This window comes from Petromyzon marinus, chromosome 49, assembly GCF_048934315.1.
Source record: "Petromyzon marinus isolate PM22_M1 ecotype Great Lakes invasive population chromosome 49, UKy_Petmar_22M1.pri1.0, whole genome shotgun sequence".
NCBI lineage: Eukaryota > Metazoa > Chordata > Hyperoartia > Petromyzontiformes > Petromyzontidae > Petromyzon > Petromyzon marinus.
The window spans coordinates 6,303,406-6,322,387 of NC_133715.1; the positions used below are offsets into that span (position 1 = coordinate 6,303,406).

An 18,982-nucleotide genomic window follows, 5' to 3' on the forward strand; every position below is an offset into this window, starting at 1 on the left:
ATGGTGGCCGTCACCACGACGCCCGGCCACCGCTGTCGCCCCAGTGCTGATGTTGAAGCATACCCACCCAGGCACTTATTTGAGGCCGAGTCGACCGAGGGGAGGCCCGCAATACGGTTCTGAAACGTCACCGTTATAGGCGGTGGTTATAGGCAACTGAACTCGGGTCACGGTTGGTTCCAAGGCCCGCAATGAGCCAACCACTACACCACCGCTCCCCACGTGATGCCACACACACAGAGGGGTGGAGGGACCGACAGACGAAGGCTCGTTTGAACTCTACGAAACGCAGGGAGACAGAGCGGGCAGAGAGCGCGAGAGAGAGAGAGGCGTAAGGGTCGTTGCTGCGTTTCCATGTCCGTTAAAAAGTCGGACGCGGGCCGTGCCGAGCCGTTGTCTTGGGATAAGCTTCAAGAGCTGTGAGGATGAGTTTGGCTCGGCCCCTCCCCTCTGAAATTGAAATCCAATTAGAATGAAGGCCACCACCAGATCTGCGCTGGGCACACCATGTCCTTGTGTGCATGTCTGCCCTTAATAGGTGCTCGCTAACTACACTTGCACCCATGACGGGCTACACGCGGGGGTGGGTGCATTTTTTGGGTCAGAGGTCAGAGACACTGAGCCCGACAACGCTGAGAGCCTGAGTTCCAATCCGGGTTTAAATGGAGTTGAGTGGACATTCTGGAAACCGGTCACCAATGACTCACACAGTGACCCACATACTTACATAGAGACCTAGAGACTAACGTAATGTAGAGACCCATAGGGACCCATAGACTCACACAGTCCGAGTGCTGAGTAAGCCGGGTTCTCAAGTGTAGTGAGTGGACATTCTCAACCAGGCCACAAATGACCCCGCAAAAAATGTAAACCATTGCATTCACGTTGGTCCTGCACTTGGAAAGATTCTGTCTCTGAGAGTTACAGATCATCGGGTTGCCCATCACACAATGAACATTACTCTCTGTGGCAGGGCGGTTGCGAGAGAGCTGCCCTCTGACGTGTATCGACCAGAGCGTCACTTGGAAGAAGCAGCGATCTCAGCAGTAGCTCTGCGACATCCGCTTCTGCGGGCCCCGTTCCCTGATAACGCAAAAGTGAGGGGCCATGCACCGCCGCGGGAGAGATTTCCGCGTGGATTTTTGGATTCTTCCGTCACGTGATGGCGATAGTAGTGGGTGGTGGTGGAGGGGGGGGACTATAATCATAATCGAAATATTCTTCTTTGGTTCTTTCGGTAAAAGCACGTAGAATGAGAATAAAATAATAAATTGATAAAATATAATAACACTAAAATAACAGAGGTGAAGGGACGAGACTGTCTGGAGGACAGCGCTGGAGGTTGTTCTCCAGCGCTGTCCTCCAGACAGTCTCGTCCCTTCACCTGATGAAGGCCGCTGTGTTGTGGCCGAAACATCGTGAGAATATTAGTGTTATTTTATCAATTATTATTTTATTCTCATTCTACGTGACTTTACCAAAAAAAAAACAAAGAAGATGAATCCTTGCAGTCACGAAAGCTTTAAATCGAAATTTAAATCGAAATATTGATTTATACTGGAGGAATCCGAGGAGCTATGAAGCACTTTTTCACAGACGTCCAGTATTAATCACGGAATCCGAAATGCTCACCGACACGCGGTGGCGGAGTTTACTTCGCAGTATGGGGGGGGGGAGCTCACGAGCAGCCTGAAGGTCACAACGCGTTTGCATATTTATTGGGCGACGTTGTGGGCGATGCGTCTCCGATCGATTCGTCCGGGGCTCTCCAACCGGCTGAGTCGCTCACCCGGCATCATCTCTACGAGCGGTATAGTGCCCCCCCTCCACCCCTGTCCCCCTCTCCCAACCCACCCACCCTGCCCCCCCCACCCACCCACTCTGCCCTCCACTCACCCACCCTGGCTCCCACCACATTATGGACGAACAGGGGTCCGTGCAGGACCCTTTGTCAACCTGCGCTGGGAAATGTTCAACGTGAACAGCCGGAGAGCGTACAGAGGCGAGCAACGGGGAGAGGAGGTGCTGGGGGAGAGGAGGAGGTGGGGAGAGGAGGTGGTGGGGAGAGGGAGGTGGTGGGGGAGAGGAGGAGGTGGGGAGAGGGGGTGGTGGGGGAGAGGAGGAGGTGAGGGAGAGGGGGTGGTGGGGGAGAGGAGGAGGTGGGGGAGAGGAGGTGGGGGAGAGGAGGTGGTGGGGGAGAGGGAGGTGGGAGAGGTGGGGGAGAGGAGGAGGTGGGGGAGAGGAGGTGGTGGGGGAGAGGAGGAGGTGAGGGATAGGAGGTGGTGGGGGAGAGGAGGAGGTGGGGGAGAGGAGGTGGTGGGGGAGAGGAGGAGGTGGGGGAGAGGAGGAGGTGGGGGAGAGGAGGGAGGTGGGGTAGGAGATGAGTAGGGAGTGAGGGTGGTGCACTGAGGGGTCCCCGAGGGTGAGGCCCACCCCCGGTAAACGCGTCACAACGCGCCACGCGCCGGCGCTCCCGGAGACTCGGCGCCATGCCTCTTGCCCGCTTTTATTCCCCGATGGACGCCGACTTCCCCAGCTCGAGTCTTGAGTGCGTGCTCGGCGCCAGGAATCCAAAGCGACCCGGTCGCTTTGCTTCCCCCCCCCCCATGTTTATTTAAATCGCTCCGTAGCCGTCACGTCCCTGGCTCGCTTCCTGCGGAACCCCGGCGGGGAGGAGGGGGGGGGCAGCGGGCAGTACAGCAAGAGGATGAATCTCCAACCATCCTTTCTGTACGGGGATAGAGTGTGTTGCCTTCTCGCGCAAGGCGTGGGTTTTCTCCGGCGGGGAGGTTCAGATTTTTTCCTTTCAGACGTACGAACGCTCATTAATTGGCGGAAAACACCATCATACGCAGAGGACCGTAGAGCTTGGAGAGGGGGTGGCTGCTGCTGCTGCTTCCTCTGCCTTCCCGCTCGTCTGTCGCTCCTCCATCTCGCGTCTCCAGTCGTCCCCCCCCCTGCACCCCTCACCCCCCTTACACCTCCCTGCCTCTCCTCCCGATTCTCGCTCACAGCCAAAATCGGTCGTGGGGCTCCCCTAGGTCGACTCGCCCTTTAAAACGAGTGGCGGTGTGCGAACATCACCACTGGGGAGACAAAGGCGGCTGGGCGCGGTGCTCACCACCCTACCCTCCTCGTGTGTTCCTTTGCCAGCCTTAATAGGTGCTCGCTAACAGCGCTTGCCCCAACAGCCTGTTAAATGCTACACGGGGCGAGATTTGTACGTTTCTCCGTCTCTGTGCGAGACAGTGCGAGTACGTGTGTGTGCTCTTTTAGAGTGTGTCACCAGATCTGGGCAACTCCATTGCTACCGGGCGCACATTTATTCTGTTGTAAGTTCAGGGTGCCGGGTGTGCGCGTCTTACTTTCCCGGGGTCTCGCAATCCCGGGGAACGCGGTGATCGAAGTCGCCACGTATTCACACACATTTAGAAGGTAACGCGGTCCGAGGGCTTCGTGAGGCTCAGCTGCAGGCTAAACGAAGGCCTGCCCCACGTGGGCGGGCGAGCGAGCGCCCGCAAGGCCCAAGCCCGGGAGTGGGGCTTTCACTCAGCCTGCTCTGGCCTGCAAGAGGTTTGTTGCTAGCAGGCCGCCTTGGTAAATGCTTGAGCGCTCCGTCCGCTCCCGCCGAGCGCCCGTCCATGAACCTCCGGCGGGGCGCTTCACGGAAACGAGCAGGGCGTCCGCGCCGTGGTTCACGTGATGGACAACGACCGACCGCCCTCACCTCCCCCACCGCTCCGCCAATGCACGATCAGAGCTCGCTCGCCTCTCGCATTCATTCGCGATTAACGTACAGCTCAACTCGAACGTTTAAACGACATTGAGGAGGCGCGGAACGTACAGGAACAGTGGGGCCCTCGCAGCGCTCGGAGCGACCGAGCGTGGCGCTCAGGTTTGGAAGGACAGCTTTGCCAGGTCGTGGCAAATAATTTACGCTCTCCAGCACCCGATTAGTGCGGCTAGGATGCTTGCGGCGACAGTCACATGCGAGCGCGTCTGCGTGCGTGTGCGTCTAAGCTTCGCGTGGAAGCAGCAGGCCGCGTTGAGTGGAGTCGCGGGCCGTGTGAGCGCCCCCTCCCCCTCCCCCGTGTGCCCCCCTCCCCTGTGCCCCCCCCTCCCCCCGTGTGCCCGGGGCTCTCCCCCCCCGCCCCTGGCACGAGGCGGGTGTCGGGGCTCGCCTGCGCGCGTGGCGAGTCAGCTCCCAGTGCCAGTGACAAACACGGGGACGGCCTCTGCTGCCTCCCCCTCTACCCCTCTCTCTCTCTCTCTCTCCCCATCCCCGCTCCCTCCCTCACTGCGCTCTACTCCCTCGCCCGTCCTCATTCCTCTCGCCCCCTCTCCCTCCCCCTACACCTCCCTGCTCTCCCTCCCCCTACACCTCCCTGCTCTCCCTCCCCCTACACCTCCCTGCTCTCCCACTTTCCTCCCTTCTCCGTCCCGTACTCGCCCTATGCGTACCTCCCTGCCTCTCTCCTCCATCCCTGCCCACACGCTCTCTCCCCCCTCATACTTCCCTCTGCCTTACACTCCCTCCGCCTTCCACATCTCCCCTTCGACCTCTCTCCCTCTACTCTCCTCCCCTCCCCTACTGACACTCCCTCCTTCTCCCTAAACCACACCCAGCTCCCCCTTCCAACGCAACCCTCTCTCTCCAACTTTGTATCCCAATGCCCCCTCCGCCCCGCCCCCGTGTGTGTTATGACTCCACACGCTCCGTGCATTACGCGACCCGGCACGTCACGCACGCGGTGGCGGCTCCACGGCTCCGACTCGTGCGCACCGAGCCTCGCACTCCGTACACGCTGGGCTCAACCCAGACCAGCTCGGCCTCAACCCAGACCAGCCCGGCCTCAACCCAGCCCGGCCTCAACCCAGCCTCACCCAGCGCTGAAACCAACCCAGCCTCAACCCAGCCCAGCTTCACCCCAGGGCTCAACCCAGCTCAGCCTCAACCCAGCCTCAACCCAGCCCAGCCTCAACCCAGCCTCAACGCAGCCCAGCCTCAACCCAGCCTCAACCCAGCCCAGCCTCAACCCAGCCTCAACGCAGCCCAGCCTCAACCCAGGGCTCAACCCAGCCCAGCCTCAACCCAGCTCAGCCTCAACTCAACCCAGCCTCAACCCAGGTCTCAACCCAGCCCAGCCGCAACCCAGCCGGCAAGCCAGCCCAGCCTAACCCCAACCACAATGAACTACTACAAGCAACAACAACCACCACAACAACCACAGTCAAATACTACAAGCAACACCCACCACCACCACAATAAACTACTAATACAAGCAACAACAACAACCACCACCACCACAACAACCAGAGTGAACAACAACCGCAACAACAACCACCACCACAGCAGCAGCAGCATCAACAACAACAGCTACCACGAGCCCCACGCGAGTCACGTCCCGCAACACGCGTTTCGCCTGTTTATTTATTTATTTATTTCAATCCGCCCACCCTCAGTTTCGCCATCAGCTGACGCGGCGAGCGGGATGTGGTGAAATGGGTTGCTGGTCGAGGAAACCCCTTAAATCAACTATCCCAACGACCACCCCCCCCCCTCTCACACCACCCCCCCCCCTCTCACTTCACGCCCCACCCACCTCCACCAGCAAACAAGAGTTGAAAACGGAAATGCCACCGCTGTTCATTTCAAAGGCCCTCGCGTAGAGCGAGACTTTCAGGGCAGGCAGCCACAGTGGGGGGACAAGTGGGGGGGGAGTTAGTTTCGGGGGGCTTGGTCAATAGCGGGGGGGGCACAGCGCTTGTTATTGGCCAAGCAACCCACGCTAAACCCACCGTGGTCTCTGCGCTCCTTCAACGGAGGAGGATGAACAGCGACACGGCACAGACGCTCGTGAATGTACTCGATTGGGGTCGCACAACAGCGAGCGTCGTAAATCCCTCGCCCCTTTACCGCCCCCTCCCCCCTCTACTGGCCGAAGGATGTCACCCCCCCCCCGACCCCCCCCCCCCCCAGGAGGTCACTTGCGAATGCGACTCTGTCCTGGTCTCTAGAACTCTCACTTGGTTAAACGCAGTCAACGTTACACTTTGCTCAATCCACACACGTGGGGGCGGGAGGGACTCGAACCCGTGTTTCTCAACTCTGCGGCAAGGAGCGGTGCTTATCGGCAGGAAACACGGGGCCCCCCGTCCCAAGGGTGAACTCAGGTCACCGGCTTCAACAGTGCAGCGCGCTAACCACTGCGCCACCGCTCCTACCCTTCCATGGGCGGTCAACGTTACTCAACGTGTACCGCCACTCGAGGCCGCTACACTCACCACGGTGAGACGACAAAGTGATCGACTGTCTAATCGAATCGCCAGTAGGTTGGTAAAAGGAGTGGGGGGGGGCAGGTTATTCACAATCATCATCATCACAAGTTCGACTTGTGTTGAGAAAGGACGACTCGGTGAGAAAGGACGACTCGAGAGCGATAACGACTGGAGAGAGAGGACGACTCAGAGAAAGGACGAGACTCAGAGTGAGAGAGAGAGGACGACTCAGAGATAGAGAAAGAGGACGACTCAGAGATAGAGAAAGAGGACGACTCAGAGATAGAGGTCGACTCAGAGAGAGATCGAGACTCAAAGAGATAGAGGACGACTCAGAGAGAGAGGGGGGGGGGCGACTCAGGGGTGCCAGGAGGATCAACCACAGAGGAGCGGCAAAGCAGCAGAAGCAGCTACGCGATGATGAGAAGCCAGTGCCAAATTCCTACCCCCCCCCCCCCACTACCCCCAAGCTCTGCGGTCCTCTACATATTCACGATGTTTTCGGGTCAAATTAATGAGGTGGGAAACGGGAGCACGTGGAGGAAACCCACGCGTGCCAAAGGAGGCAGCAACTCTCAATCCCCTCCCCACCCCCGCACAGATCCGCCGAGGTGGAGGAGCCCACACGTCCCCTGCACGGCATTCTCAGGGCAAAGCGCGGCTTGCTTGGAGTGCCCTTGCCCATGACCTTTGGCGACTCGAGGGGCCGTCTGTTTTAACAAGCGCGGCACTGCTGATGACACCCAGAATGCCGAAAACCGGTTCGGAGATTTGCTTACTTAAGCAAATGCTGCCCGACATACCCGTGGCTGTTGCAGTCAAGTGTACATTCTGCACGTGTCGCTTGGATAGGTGTATGGGTGCTCGCTAACAGCACTTGCCCTAACAGGCTGTTGAAGGCTATTAGGGGAATCTTTGTCTTTGGGCGTGGTGCTGGTTACCCCACCCCCTTGTGGGCCTTCATAGGTGCTCGCGAACAGCACACTTGCCCCAGGAGTGTTAAGGCGATGGGGGGGGGATCTGTCTTTGTGTGTATGCATGCGAGTGTGTGGGCGCACGTGTTTGTGCTTACGTATAAGTGTGTGTGTGTGTTAGTGGGGAGCGGTGGCGTAGTGATTAGCGCATTGCGCGATGAACCCAGCGTCCCGCGTTGGATTCCCGCTCACGGTCAACAGCGGTGTTGGCGAATATGTGAACCGGTCCTAGGCCTCCCCTAGGTAGACTCGGCCATAAACGAGTGCCTGGTGAGGTGTGTGAACATCAGCACTGCGGAGACAAAGGCGACCGGGCGTGGTGCTGGCCACCCACCGCCTCCCTACCTTCATAGGCGCTACTTGCTCACAGCACTTGCCCCAAACCGTTTATAAAAAGGCAATGTTGGGGGATCTTTGCCTTTATATGTGTGTGTGTCATCATGTGTTTGCTATGCATGTGTCACTTGTCACCCTGGACACCCTAGCAAACGGGATGTTCCATCGCAAGGGATTATCCTTGGGGTTGGGGGGAGGGAATATATTAATAAAATATAGATATACTGTAAGGCGGTATTGTACACCACTCGCTCTAGAAAGCCAATGGAATTGACGGGCGGTTCTGTGAAAAACCGGAACTGGTGGCAACCACCCCCCCTGCCCCCTTGACCGCCCTCTGACGCATCCCCACCTCCACAGGCGGCTCGAGGGCACTCGCTCGCCGCGGGTCGACTTCAGCGGCCGCCCTGGTAAATAATGCTGTGTGCGTATGACCACAACACTGCTACTCCTTCTGCTACTGCTGCTACTGCTGCTCGTTCAGATACTGCTGCTAGTGCTGCTACTTCTGCAACTGTAAAAGTTCGATTCCAAGCCACAGCTAATGTCAGTGGCGACTATTCGAACCGCGGGGGTGAGGGAGGGAGTGAGGAAGGGGGTAGGAAGTGGGGTAGAGAGAGGGGGGGGATTGAGGAGGGGGTGGGGTGGTAGGAAGGAGTTGGGTGAGGTGGGTGGCTGGAGCTGGGTTGAGTTAAGGTGAGAAGTGAGAGATTGAGTCGGGAACGGGGTGTGGGCGAGGCGTGTTGGTGGTGAGTGTGTGCTGCGGAGAGGGTGAGTGTGGGGAATGTGGGTGAGGGAGGGAGATCTGTACGAGGTGTGAGTGTGGGTGAGTTTTGGCAGGGTGAGTTTTGGCAGGGTGAGTGAGAGTGCGGGTGAGTGTTGGCACGGTGAGCGGTGAGCGAGAGTGTGGGTGAGTGTTGGCAGGGTGAGCGGTGAGTGACAGTGTGGGTGAGTGTTGGCAGGGTGAGTGAGAGTGCGGGTGAGTGTTGGCAGGGTGAGTGAGAGTGCGGGTGAGTGTTGGCAGGGTGACTGAGAGTGCGGGTGAGTGTTGGCAGGGTGACTGAGAGTGAGGGTGAGTGTTGGCAGGGGTCATTGGAGGGAATCAGAGGTCAACGTCACTCTAATTAAACATTCCACGTGTGTGCGTTGGTCTGACTTCCCACATTGTTCAGGCGTTTTTCTCACCCACACAAAGACACGGGTTCCCCGTGTAGCCTACACAGGCTGTCGGGGCAAGTGCTGTTTATGAGCACCTATGAAGGCGATGGTGTGGCCATAATCACGCCTGGGCCGCCTTTGTCTACCCATTAAAACCAACATGCCGAATCAAAAAATGTCCCGGGACCCCTCTGCATCGATATAACCAAGTGTACAGCGCGGTGTGTAAATGTCGATCATCGCTGGGGATACAAAGGCGGCCGGGCGTGCGGCTGGCCACACCACCAACCCCCTTCTCGTATGTCGTCTAGCCTTCATAGGTGCTCGCTCACAGCACTTGCACAAATACCCTGGCAAAGGCTATACGGGGGATCTTTGTCTGTAACTAGCACAGAGTCTCACACACACACGCGCGCGTGCGTGGCTAGGGGTGGATATTCCTTCCCACACCCAGCCGTACACGACGAGTATCATCTTAAAGGTCAGAGATGCACTTATAACTCACGCGACCGCAGGCTACACACCTCGTCCTACGAGCACTGTCAATCTCAAGTCACACGCACGCGCGCGCGTACACACACACAGAGAAGCTACGTGCTACGAATAAGGGCTATTGCTCGAAACGTTGCATTTTTATACACACGTGGACATTCGTCACATAGTCTCTATTCCGAACCGGCTTCAGGATCTCGCTCTCAAGCGAAGATCATCGCTACACACATTCACGATTACAGGGACCTCTTCTACTTACGAACATTCTATTTACGAACTTTGAGAGATACGAACAAAACCTGTCCGTATGTCCAGTTGCCTGTTCGGACCGAAAGTCGTGAGTTCAACCGCCGCACAATAGAACACGTTCCTGCGGAGGGAGCTGGTAGGAACGTTGGGTTGCTCGGTCAATGGCCAGGGTCAACGGCACCACCACGTGGTGTATTCCGTAAATATGCCCGACTGTGAGGGCGGGCACAAGCCGGCGTGAGTAGGTCAAACGTTGAGTTTTATAAGGGCACCACGAGGTGACCAGCCCCACCCCACCCAGCCCCACCCTCCCCACCCAGCTCCACCCCACCCTCTCCTCCCCACCCAGCCCCACCCTCCCCACCGAGCCCCTCCCCACCATCCCCACACAGCCCCTCCCTTCCCACCCAGGCCCTCCCCACCCTCTCCTCTCCACCCAGCCCCACCCCTCCCATTATTGGATGCACGACGGACGGACGGACACAATAATCCCATGTAGGCTGGTGTAACCAGGAGGTTCCTACCAGTATGATGGTGGTGGACATTCTACATCTGCAGAACGTGAATAACCAGTGGCATCTACATCTTCAGGAGATTATACAACTTTTAAAGACATTCCCCGTGTTTAGTGTACACGCAGTATAATATGTTTGGAATCGACAGGAGTAAAGTTAGACTTACAAATCGACTTACGATCAGAATCTGGAACCTCACTTGTTCGTAAGTAGAGGAGTCCCTGTACAACCCCCAACCCTCCCACCCCCCCGGATCGCCTCCCATCCCCCCTCTCCTCTTAAACTCGTGCCTGGTATCAATAAAGTTGCACAAATCTTCATCACCTACACAATGCACAGCTACCGGATTATAAGACGCATCCCACCCCTCCAACCTTAGCTTTAACATACAATAGCGGAGGAAAGGGGGGAAGGGGTGCGTCTTATAATCCGGCGAATGTGGGTAACAGTATTTTTGTGGTGTGCGTGGTGTAGCGGCCACTAGCAGCCGCAGTAGTCACGAGAATTCCGGCGATCGATCGTGTGTGGGGGGGGGGGATGGCTCGCGAAGTCCGCTACGGTGTCGGGTAGGTAGCTGTACGTGCAGCAGGCAGACCACGCACAGCTATCTCCAGGCAGCTATCTCGAGGAGAGAGCCACACGGCAAGCCAGAGTGATTCCTGAGCCAGTCGTGGGAATTCCGCATTACCATGGCGGGAGACGAGTCTGCTCAACAACAACAACAACCCCACTGTTGTTTATCTTGCACGCAAAGTTGTACTCGGTTTTAACGACCCCCCACCCCCGGAGGAAGGGATGGTGAAGATGATGATGGGCTGAATCAACCCAAGCAGTCTATAGTTGGACTCTACAGTAACACTGCGTCATCCAATGCTGGTGTGGGTTAATCATTAGCATCTGCAATATTTGTCAATAATCGCCACGATGTTTAGTTACCATATCTCGTCGCCCGTGCAGCCTTTCAACAAGCCAGTGCTGTTAGCGAGCACCTATTACCTATTAGGGTCGGCACGGCCGCGTTTGCCATCCTCAGTACTGGTGCTGATCTGCCGTATCGAGTCGACCTGGGGGAGGCCCAGGAACGGTTCCAATTGTCGCCACTGTCAATTGGCCTCGAAAGGGAGCTTAATAGTTCATCGGATTCCTCCGGTAGACATTCTCGTTCGGATTCTGATGTGTTTTACCAACTTGGGAGGCCGGGTTCGTGCACACGCGCAGGGGACACGCGCAGGGGACACGCGCAGGGGACACGCGCACGGGCACGCGCACGGGCACGCGCACGGGCACGCGCACGCAGACCCCGCGCCACTAATTGAATGGAGCGCTCGATCAATAACGGTGCGCACATCAACATGCACGCCAAGTCGCGTCCACGCGTCTCCCCACGTCTCCTCGTGTGTCTCTCCGTGTGTCTCCCCACCCATCTCCCCCATGTCTCCCCCGTGTCTCCCCCGTGTGTCTCGCTGTGTCTCCACCCACCCCCCCCGTGTCTCCCCGTGTCTCGCCGTGTCTCCTCCATGTCTCCCCTATGTCTTTCCCCATGTGTCTCCACGTGTGTCTCGCCGTGTCTCCACCCATCTCCCCCGTGTCTCCCCCGTGTCTCTCCCCCATGTTTCTCCCCGTGTCTCCCCCATGTCTCCCCTATGTCTCTCCCCATGTGTCTCCACGTGTGTCTCGCCGTGTCTCCACCCATCTCCCCCGTGTCTCCCCCGTGTCTCTCCCCCATGTTTCTCCCCGTGTCTCCCCCATGTCTCTCCCAGTGTCTCCCCTATGTCTCTCCCCATGTGTCTCCACGTGTGTATCGCCGTGTCTCCACCCATCTCCCCCGTGTCTCCCCCGTGTCTCTCCCCCATGTTTCTCCCCGTGTCTCCCCCATGTCTCTCCCAGTGTCTCCCCTATGTCTCTCCCCATGTGTCTCCACGTGTGTCTCGCCGTGTCTCTACCCATCTGCCCCGTGTCTCCCCCGTGTGTCTCCCCGTGTCTCGCCGTTTCTCCCCCATGTCTCTCCCCGTGTGTCTCCCTGTGTCTCCCCCGTGTGTCTCCCCCGTGTGTCTCGCCGTGTCTCCCCCGTGTGTCTCCCCCGTGTGTCTCCCCCGTGTGTCTCGCCGTGTCTCCACCCATCTCCTCCGTGTCTGCTCCGCGTCTCCCCGATCCTCAAATGAGTAACCCTTGTGCGGTGTGTAAACATCAGCATTGTTCAAACAACTCCCGACGTAGGGAGGCTCTCATCCAGCAGTGGATCGACCACAGGACATGCACGTGTGTGTGTGCGCGTGTCTGTGTGTGTGCGGCTCCTACTTATGTCGGTGGTGAGCAGTGCATCACGCTGTGTATAATTGAAGAGGCTTAATTAAATTATCCACGGCTGCATCTCACTGCCCGACCCAATCTTCCTCGCGTGTTCGGCGTCATGAGTGATGGTGGGGGGAGGGGGTAGAGAAGGAGGGAGGGGGGGTAAGATGGGGATGGGGTGGGGGGGGAGACGTAGTGGGGGTGGGGATCGAGGTTAGAAGCTACTCTCACCACGCGCCAAAGACAAAGATCCCCCAGATAGCCTTTGACAGACTGGTAAGGCACGTGCTGTTCGCAAGCACCAATGAAAGCCAGCACGGCACACGAGGGAATTGGGGGGGGGGTGATCCCAAACACTTACTCATTTTAGGCTGAAGTCGACCTAGACGAGGCCCCGGACCGGTTTTCAGATAAACGTCACTGGTGTTGGCCGTGAGCGGGAATCGAACCCGGGTCTCCGGATTCGTAACGCAATGTCCTAACCATGACACAATCGCTCCCCACTTCATCATCACCGCCATTATCATCAACACTACCTCCAGCCACCATAGCGACAACGACCCTCATCATCCCCACCACCATCATCACTACACCACCATCCCTATCATCATCATCATTGTCACCAGTTCACTCTCATCACGACCACCACCACCACTAACGTTGTGATTATCCTCACCACTAGAATCATCGTCTCCACTCGAACCCGCCGAACGGAAGCGAGAGGCAGCGCTGCGGTCAGACTCCACGCGCTGTAGTCAGTCAGTCGCCTGTGCGTGAGACGGCGAGATGGTGCGTGAGAGGGTGAGATGGCGAGAGGGTGCGTGAGAGGGTGAGATGGCGAGAGGGTGCGTGAGAGGGTGAGATGTTGAGAGGGTGAGATGGTGAGAGATGGTGAGAGAGTGCGTGAGACGGTGAGAGAGTGCGTGAGACGGTGAGAGAGTGCGTGAGACGGTGAGAGAGTGTGTGAGACGGTGAGCGATTGCGTGAGACGGTGAGAGAATGCGTGAGACGGTGAGAGAGTGCGTGAGACGGCGAGAGGGTGCGTGAGATGGTGAAAGAGTGCGTGAGACGGTGAGAGGGTGCGTGAGAGGGTGAGAGGGTGCGTGAGATGGTGAGAGAGTGCGTGAGTGCGTGAGACGGTGAGAGTGTGCGTGAGACGGTGAGAGGGTGCGTGAGAGGGTGAGAGGGTGAGATGGTGAGATGGTGAGACGGTGAGAGGGTGCGTGAGAGGGTGAGATGGTGAGATGGTGAGAGAATGAGATGGTGAGAGGGTGAGAGGGTGAGATGGTGAGATGGTGAGAGGGTGAGATGGTGAGAGAGTGCGTGAGATGGTGAGAGAGTGAGATGGTGAGAGAGTGAGATGGTGAGATGGAGAGAGAGTGCGTGAGAGTGCATGAGAGAGTGAGATAATGCGTGAGAGGGCGTGTGAGACTGCACGATAATGCAATGGGCCATGCGGTGTGCGTGAGTGTGCGTATGTATTATTCAGGAACAGAGACAGACACACTTCCTTACGTATACGTGCACAGACGCACACGTGTACAGACTGCATACAGACACAAAGACAACGAGTCTCCATGTAGCCTGGAACAGACTGTTGGGGCAAGTTATGTTAAAGTGCACCTATACAAGCCGGCAAGGCACACGAGGGGGTGGGTGGCCAAAACCACGCCCGGCCGCCTTTGTCTCCCCGGTGGTGATGTATACCTAAGTGAGTCCCAGACAATCGTCGCTGGTGCTGACCGTGAGCGGGAATCGAACCCGGCACGCACACGTAGATACCACAACCGTCGTTCACCACTAAGTGGCGGTGACGTCACCACGGAGTCTGTGCCAGGCTAGGTGCACCTTCAGACAGCTACACACAACACACACGTAGATACACAACAGCAAAATATATAGCTACACACAGCACACATACACACATGAGAGTCACACATACGTTAGAGAACATGCAGACACATACATACAACACACAGACACAAATACACATTAGAGACACACGCAGACACACACACACATTAGAGAGACACACGCAGACACACACACACATTAGAGAGACACACACAGACACACACACACATTAGAGAGACACACACAGACACAAATACACATTAGAGAGACACACAGACACACATTAGAGAGACACAGACACATACACATTACAGAGACACACACAGACACACACACACACATTAGAGACACACACAGACACACACACATTACAGAGACACACACAGATACACACACATTAGAGAGACACACACAGACACACACACACATTAGAGAGACACACACAGACACACACACACATTAGAGAGACACACACAGACACACACACACACATTAGAGAGACACACACCGACACACACAGACATTAGAGAGACACACACAGACACACACACATTATACAGACACACGCAGACACACACACATTAGAGACACACACAGACACACACACATTAGAGAGACACACGCAGACACACACAGACACATACACACATTAGAGACACACGCAGACACACACATTAGACACACAAACACACATACACACACGCAACTAACACACTTCCCACCCAAACACGTCCCGTGCTCTCAGGGGCAAGTGCTGTTAGCGAGCTCCTATTTGGCAATGGGCAGAGACCTCGCAGAGACCTCGCAAGGGACCTCACAACGCCCAACATAAACAGGGCAATTACTGCGGCACGGGAGGGTGAGTGTGTCTGTGAGTGTCTGTGTGTGGGTGTCTGTGTGTGCGTGTGTCTGTGTGTGCGTGTCTCTGAGCGTGCGTGTCTCTGAGCGTGCGTGTGTGAACGTGTGTGTGTGTGCACGTACATGCATGTGAGTGTGTCTGTGCGACCCGAGTTCGGTTCCCGCTCACGGCCAAAATCAGTAACGATTCATCTGAACCGGTCCTGGGCCTCCCCTAGGTCGACTGAGCCTCAAATGAGTACATGGTGCGGTGTGTAAACATCGCCACTGGGGAGACAAAGGCGGCCGGGCGTGGTGTTGACCACCCACCCCCTCGTGTGCCGTGCCGGCCTTCATAGGTGCTCGCTAACAGCACTTGTCCCAAAAGTCCGTGAAGGCTACACGGGGGATCTTTGTCTTTGCGTGTCCGTGCGTGTTGTGGGAAGCTGTAGTGTAGCGGTTCGCACACTGCCCTCCGAACATAGTGAGTCTACATCGTCAGTGACGAATATGAGCACCGGTCCTGGGCCTCCCCTAGGTCTATTCAGCCTCAAATGAATACATTGGTGTGGTATGTAAACATCAACATTGGGGAGACAAAGGTGGCCGGGCGTGGTCTTGGCCACACCAGCGCTTGGGGGCCGTCCATAAATGACGTCACGCGATTTTGGACGATTTTTGACCCCCCCCCCCTCCTCGTCACACGGCGTCACAAAAAGTCAGACCCCCCCCCCTCAAATATGACGTCATAAAGCTCTGCCCCCCCCCCCAAATAAAACATGCTTCAAATCGTTTTAAACTATTGTCATTGTAGTGCGTATTTAATGTGCCGCTGCACTCTGATGTTGTATTAGAAAACATTTATTAAAAAGTCTATCTAATTAAGTAGAACGTGTTTATATTTATTTAAAGTTGCGCATTTTGACGTGACGTCACATTTCTCAAACCCTCCCCCACTCGTCACACATCGTCACAGGTGCGTGACGTCATTTATGGACGACAACATGAGGGATCTTTGTCTATACTTGCTGTACTGTTGGGGAAAGTTCTGTTTGCGAGCCCGCACGGTCTTTGTCTTCCCGAACCTCATGGTTACACACTGCAACAACAGGCTACTCATTTGAGGCCGAGTCGACCTAGGCGGAGGTCCGGCCAGGACCCGTTCAAATATTCGCCCCCTTTATTTTACTCGTGAGCGCGAATCGAGAACCCCGGGTCGCCAGCTTGGTTGCGCGGTGCGCTGACCACTGCGCCACCGCTCCCCGAGAAGGCGGCGATGATACAACACGCGCACACGCACGCACGCGCACACACACACGCGCACGCACACACACACACACACGCGCGCGCACGCGCACGCACGCGCACGCACACGCGCGCGGGCACACACACACACATGCAAGGGCTGACACTTGCGCGCACACACACACAGACACATCTCCGCACAAGTCCCAAACACTGCCCCACGTCCCGTGGTCGCACGCAGAAGCTTATGCGAGTGCTGTCAGCAAGCACCTATGAAGGCCAAGTATTGACACACAGCTACACACACCCACTCTCTTAACTCCACGTGGGCGCCAGACCCATCCATACTGAAGTAGCTGACTAAGGAGACAATGGTACGCACGCTAACAGCATCTATACTGTATAGACTTTAATAGCCTGCTGGGGCAAGTGCTGCTGGCGAATAGCAGCACCTCCCCTACCTACGAAGGCCGACGAGGGGGTGGATGGCCAGCACCACGACCTGGCCGCCTGCTGAAGTTTAAACGCCCTAGCAAGCGCTGCTCATTTATGGCTGAGTCGACCTCGGGGAGGCACACAGGACCGGTCCAGATATTCGCCACTCATGTTGGTCGCAGACACACACACACACGACAAAGATCCCCCGTATAGCCTTATCAGACTGTTGGGGCAAGTGCTGCTAGCGATCATCAATTAAGACTTGGCACTGGAAATGAGGGGGCGGGCGGATAACACCACGCCCAGCCGCCTTTGTCTCCCCAGTGGCGATGTTTACACACTGCACCGGGTCCTCATTAAAAGGCGAGTCGACCTACGGTAGACCCAGGTCCGGTTCACATAATCGTCACCGGTGTTGGCCGTGAGCAGTAATCGTGCTCGGGCCGCCGGGTTCGGAGTGCAGCGTAGAGCTAACCGCTGCACCACCGCTCCACACACGGCCTGACAACCCACAGGTACACCGTAATCCAATATGACAAGTTGCTGACGAGGGCTGCAATGTTGTCACGGGCATAAGAACACAAAGACAAAGATCCCCTGTATAGATAATAAAAGGGGTTTTCCCCTTTTTTCTGGCAACAAAACTGAAACCTCTTTACGAGGATTCATGTCTGCATTAACCACAATACCTGCAGTCAACAGACTTTTTGGGCAACAGACTTTTTGGGCAACAGACTTTTGGGGCAAGTGCCGCTAGCGAGCACCTATGAAGGCCGAAATGGCACACAAAGGGGTGGGTGGCCAACACCACGCCCGCCCGCCTTTGTCTCCCCAGTCGCGATGTTTATACATCGCACCAGGTGCTCATTTGAGGCCGAGTCGACCTAAGGGAGGAGGCCCAGGACCGGTTCAGATAATCGCTATCACTGGTGTTTGCCGTGAGCACACACCCAGATATTGACACACACACTCTCACGCCTAACTCCATCCACCACGTGCTTGCACGCCCTACCAACTCAAGCCTCCCGTAAATCACGTGGCAACCCCCCACCCCCACTCTGAACCCCTCCCCTAGCCCCGCCCACTGTGAGAACAGGCGCTGCTCCTCCTCCCTGCAGCTCCCTTCTGCTCGCTCCTCCCTTCTCTCCCCCCCCCCCCCCCTCATAATCAGAATCGCCCTCTCATCATCCCCGGGATCTTTGAAAAGGAGCTTTAAAGCTCATCGGATTCCTCCAGTATCAATATTCTGATCATCCCCGACATCTTGGCACGGTCATTTATTCTCCACCTCCTCCCCACTACACGACTCCGCTCGCCACAAGTATTGACACACGCGCATGTATTGACAGATGCGCACACACACACACACAAGTGCACGCACACACACACACAAGTACACACACCCCCGCATAAGCCCACGTTAGGCGAGCCGTATCCATACTACAGTAGCTAAGGCAGCAGCAATGATGCCATGGCCCATTGTTGTATAGGCGAGCTGAACAGCACACAACAAAGGCAAAGATAACCCGTATAGCCTTGAACAGACCCTTGGGCCAAGAGCTGTTAGCGAGCAGCATCTATGAAGGCCAACACGGCACACGAGGACTACGCCCGGCCGCCTTTGTCTCCCGCTGTTTACTCACACCACCAGGTACTCATTTAAGGCTGAGTCGACCTAGGGGAGGACCAGAACCGGTTCAAAATAATCGTCATCAGTGTTGGCCGTGAGCGGGAATCGAACTCTGGGTCTTCGCCACGAGCTGGAATCGAACTCGGGTCACCGGGATCGTAGCGCAGTGCGTTAACCGATGCGCCACCGCTCTCCACAAACAGCACACATAGACGCCCCCCCTCTCCTCCAACTCCACGTGGGCACACAACTCAAGTAGATGACAAAGATCCCCCATATAGCCTTCACAGACTTTTGGGGCAAGTTCTATTAGCGAGCACCTCAAGGCCGGCATGTACGTATGTTGAACTTCTTTCGCACCGCACGTAGCCAACCGTGCTATTCGAAGGAATCGGTATGGCACACGGTGCGGTTGGGGTGGATAGCAACCACGCCCGGCCACCTTTGTCTCCCCAATGCTGATGTTTACACACCGGCATGGCGACACAAAGATCCCCCATATAGCCTTAACAGACTCTAGGGGCAAGTGCTGTTAGCGAGCACCTATGAAGACCGGCCCGGCACACTGCGGGGGTGAGTGGCCAGCACCACGCCTGACCGCCTTTGTTTCCCCAGTGACGATGTTTACCGCACACTGCACCAGGTACTCATTTGAGGCCGAGTCGACCTAGGGGAGGCCCAGA

The 18,982-nt window shown here is 56.7% G+C and overlaps 1 protein-coding gene across 13 annotated transcripts in view; it reads right to left on the reverse strand.

Annotated features, from left to right (window-relative positions):
• Nucleotides 1–18,982, reverse strand: part of LOC116952920 (syntaxin-binding protein 5-like) — a 118,438-nt gene that overhangs the window by 95,735 nt on the left and 3,721 nt on the right. The gene's annotated exons all lie outside the window — the stretch shown is intronic.